At 36.3% G+C, this 4998-nt stretch overlaps 1 pseudogene; it reads right to left on the bottom strand.

The window, feature by feature from the left end:
• Positions 1-261: 261 nt before the first annotated feature.
• The window catches only part of LOC109076111, a 25167-nt pseudogene continuing 20430 nt past the window's right edge, over positions 262-4998 (bottom strand).

The following is a 4998-nucleotide window of genomic DNA, read 5'->3' as shown; positions in this document are numbered from 1 at the left end:
ATTAAAAATTAATCACCCATTTTCAGTTCCAATTATGAGGAGCTTCTATAAACTGAATTATCATCATTGATGCATTTCGGATTCAGCACTCACACACTTGACTAAATAAAAATCTAAAGCATCCAATCAAACTAAAAAATATCTTTAAAGACTTCAATGAATGAGAAAAGCCTCCAAAAACAAAACTTTCACTGTCGAAGCTAATAAACACTCACGCTTCAACACACGCATGCGTAACAGAATACAATCAACACGTTCCTATAAGATGAAAATATAAAACACGTTTTCTTTATTTCCTGTATATAGACATATACCACTTGAGATTTGGAGAAAAGCACATATGAAGGCTATTTTATGATCTCATCAGACAGCTGAATGCAGAGACAGAAAAGTTCTCAATTACAAATAGTACAAAAAAAAAACTAAACGTTTCTGACGCAGTTACAGACGTCTGTCCGCAAGTGGCTAATAACCGTTTTCATCTGTACACGAGAAAATCTGTACAAAATAAGAGATCTACCATTCAATAATAGATGGATCATAACAGTACATAACATGTACGATATCCGATGGAGCCGTTTAGTGGGGGATGCATACTAAAGGACACTTTGCAGTTGTGTGTTCTTTCGTGAAACGAAACGGAACGTGAAATTCACCACATTGAAAGCTTCCAGCTGGAAAAGAACGGCAAGAAAAACCATCTTTCGTAGAGTTGTGTTTGCAGATTTGAACACTACAGCCAAAAGATACAGAGTCGAAACCGAAAACCAAAAATGGACAGAGAGAAAAATAACGTCTTTGTCTATTTATCGATTTCAATTTGCACATTCAAATCGGACAGACAAGCTTATACGCTGCACCGTACGCCAAACCCGATGGAAGTTCAAACAATGGCTCCGCGAACCAAACCCACGAAAACAGAGAAAGTCGTTCAAGTTTATCAGGAAAAGTTGGGCTTCTCCGGGTCCCATTGTGACTGCTTTTCTCACGAGCGAATACTTTTTCCTTTAGCTAAAAAGGCACTCTTTGCAAAGAAAGGCTTGGTCGAAAAACGCACACGCGCCTGTTCAAAAGCTCCAATGCTCATCTAAACACTGATCATCCATCATAAATCCATTCGCCATTGTTTGAACAACCACAAGCTCCCCGGACGAACTTATTGCCGAAGTATCTGGACAGGAACGGAAGGGTTTGCACCGGCGAGACCGGCACGAGTCAAATGCGAAATACACATCGAGGCGCTTCCAGACTAAAAAGCCAAGCGTCGCACAAAAGACGCGAACCACCGAGGAGACCGAAATCTGACCGCGGCGACCTGAGAATCGTTCGCTCGCCCCGAACGCAAGCGCTCTGGTCGGAAACCACCTGCGGTTCGGCTTGAAAGAGAGAGAGAGTGATGGGAGGGGACTAGACGGGGGCCGGCTCCGGAGCGGTTGGTTCGTGTGAGTGTCTGTGGGTCACACGGGGGCCGTCTCTCGTCGGCTGAGACTGGACTGGGTTTTTGGGCGTCTGTGGTCCTCTAAAGGCCGTCCTGGGCACCGATCATGTCCTCGGCTCGCCGGGCTGGGTCACTTCCTAACTGATCATGTGCCACCTCTCGCCGGTGCGTCTCCAGGGCCTTCACGGTGGAGGTGTCCTGAGGCAGCTCGGACTTGCGTCGCATCAGGGGACGCTCTCTACGCTGGTCTCTGTGGATCTGAGCAAGGAGATGAAATCAAACTGCGTGAGATGATATTTGAGGCAGGGTTATTATAAAGCGACAGCTCACGCAGAGAGGAAAAGAGTCACCATATGTGACCCTGGAGCACAAAACCAGTCATAAGAGCCAATTTTTCCAAATTGAGATTTATGCATCATCTGAAAGCTGAATGAATAGCTTTCCATTGATGTATGGTTTGTTATGATCGGACAATATTTGAAAATCTGGAATCTGAGGGTGCAAAAAAAAATCTAAATATTGAGAAAATCATCTTTAAAGTTGTTCAAATGAATTCTTAGCAATGCATATCACTAATTAAAAATTAAGTTTTGATATATTTACGGTAGGAAACTTACTTAATGTTTTCATGGAACATGATCTTTACTTAATATCCTAATGATTTTTGGCATGAAAGACCATTTTGACCCATACACTGTATTGTTGGCTGTTGCTACAAATATATCACAGAGACTTAAGACTGGTTTTGTGCTCCAGGGACACATTTACTCTTGAACACAAAAGAAGATATTTCAAAGAATGTTGGGAATCAAACAGTTGAGGACTTCTTTAGTGTTTTCTCTTCTTCTTACTATAGAAGTCAATGTCTATTGAGTAACTGTTTGGTTACTCACGCTCTTTAAAATCTCTTCTTTTGTGATCGACAGAGGAAAGAAACTCGTGCAGGTTTGGAACCGCTTGAGGGAGCCTAAATCACATTTTCAGTTTTGGGTTTCATTTTTCAGTTTCCTTTATTAAACTTAAACTAAACCATAAAAAAAAGAAAAAAAATTGTTACTTGAAATAAAATGCATGTTAAGTAGAAAAAAATAATAATATATATATATATACACTAGCAGTCAAAAGTTTTTGAAAAGTAAGATTTTTAATGTTTTTAAAGAAGTCTCTTCTGATCATCAAGCCTGCATTTATTTAATCAAAAGTACAGTAAAAATTGTGAAATATTATTAAAATTTAAATAACAATTTAAATCAGCTCGGTTTTCTTCTCTGTGAATCTCTGTTAAACTGTAATTTATTTCTGTGATGTGCAGCTGTATTTTCAGCATCATTACTCCAGTCTTCAGTGTCACATGATCTTCAGAAATCATTATAATATGATGATTTACTGATCAAGAAACATTTATATATAACAAATATATAACATTTTATTTTAGCGGGTTTCCAAAGCATCATTTCTCATTTTCATTTTGTGTACTATAATAACTAAAACTGAAACAAAGAAGAATAAAAACTATGAAGATATTTAAAAAAAAAAAAAGACAAAACCACAACAAAGTCTTTGAGAAATTGGTCAAAATGAAGTGAATTAATGATTAAATCATGAACAAACTGTCAGTGTGCTCAGAAATATCAACTTAATTCAAAGAAAAATAAGTTTTCATTCTCCATTGACACACACTCAGCTAATTTTGATCAATTTCTCAGAAAACAAGAAAATCTTCATTATGCATCTGAAATAAATGCATCGATTTAAGGATGTTTAGATATTTGCACTGGAAAACAAGACACAAATATTAAAGGTATTCATGTTTTGTAACATTTAATGCCACAAATTTATGAATTTAAGACTCTCTGCTAAGATCTTTTAGGGTGTTTAAAGAGCAAATAAAGACTGATATTTTCACTTCCCATTCTGCCTTGTTTATGTCACTGGAAAAGTAATTTCAGAGGCAAGATTATTGAACATTTTTTCTTCAGAATAATGCACTGATGAATTGATCATGTGACACTGAAGACTGGAGTAATGATGCTGAAAATACAGCTGCACATCACAGAAATACATTACAATATAAAAAAAAAAAACACAGAAAACATATTAAATAAAAAAAAAAAATAAAAAAAAATACTTACTGTACTCATGATCAAATAAATGCAGCCTTGTTGAAAATCAAAGCACGTTTACCTGAGTGGCTTCTTCTTCTACGGTCTTCTTCAGCATCATGACGTCATCAATGACCGGCCCGTCGGTCTCCATGTCCATCGGACTGCTGAAGCTGCTGGAGTCGATGTACATCGGAAACTAAAGCAGAAATAAACATTTTACAATACAACCGTTTTTTAAAAAAATGAAGAAAGATAGATACACATTAGTGATATTGTTTCCAATATTAACAAGCATGTTGATCCTCACTAAATGAGGACGTAAACTCATGAAGAACATCTCCAGAGCTGCTCTGATAGTCACTTCATGAGCATCTGACCGTTTGATTTCAGTAAAACTAGCTTCATATCACATACACACAACTGTAGAGGTATTCACGGCAACCCGTCAAAATAAAAGTCCGGTTTGATTTGAAGACATTGTGCCTATTACTATTTTTCAGTAGAATGTACATAGACTACTACTACTAGAATTAAATGAAACAAACATTATTTTTTAAGGAATAATCACACAGCATTTCTTCCATGTTTTAATTTTAATAGTAAATCCCCTTTGTTTGCCAAAAAATAAAGTTTGCTTAATTTTTAATAATTAAAAGATAAACTAAATTAATGTTTTATGGCTTAATTTTATAACCAGAAAAATGTAAATACACAACACAGAATTTCTGAGAAAAAAAATCACTTTAAGAAAAAAATGAATACATTTAGTTGTTTAATGCATTCAAATAATTAGACATGCTAAAAGACAGAATTTGGTAACAATAAAAAAAAAAAAAAAAAAAAATTCATAGGGCCGTAAACAAAAAAAAAACATGTAATTTTTTCAAAACTTTGTAAAAATTAATTTTCACATGATTTTAATTAATTAGACATGCTTTTTGAATAATAAAATTGAATTTAACTATTAAAAAGGAGTCGAGAAAAATTAAAACAAACAAACAAAAAAAAAAACAGAATCTAGAAAAATTAAAACGTAAAAAACAGAATTAAACGGAATTTAGGAAAAAATAAAACGGATTTCATAGGGCCCTAAATATGTTAATGTAAATAAGTGAGAAAAGGAACTGAAATGAACGAGTTCTGTCCACACAGAGCCTTTACCTGCGGGTTTGATTTGGCCAGATTCTCGATCTTGACCCACGCCTCCTCACGCTCTTTCCACTTCGCCTTTTCTCTAATGTTCAGAGAGAGAGGAAGAGATTAGACACACGCCTCTGAAAGAGTGTGTGTGTGTGTGTGTGTGTGTGTGTGAGTGAGAGAGAGTGTGTGTGAGTGTGAGCGTGAAGTGTGTGTGAGAGTGTGTGTGTGTGAGTGTGTGTGAGAGAGTGTGAGAGTGTGTGTGTGTGTGTGTGTGTGTGTGTGAGTGTGAGCGTGAAGTGTGTGTGTGAGTGTGAG

Source organism: Cyprinus carpio, chromosome A20 (genome assembly GCF_018340385.1).
Source record: "Cyprinus carpio isolate SPL01 chromosome A20, ASM1834038v1, whole genome shotgun sequence".
Classification (NCBI taxonomy): domain Eukaryota; kingdom Metazoa; phylum Chordata; class Actinopteri; order Cypriniformes; family Cyprinidae; genus Cyprinus; species Cyprinus carpio.
This window is presented reverse-complemented; position numbering and strand designations above follow the sequence as displayed.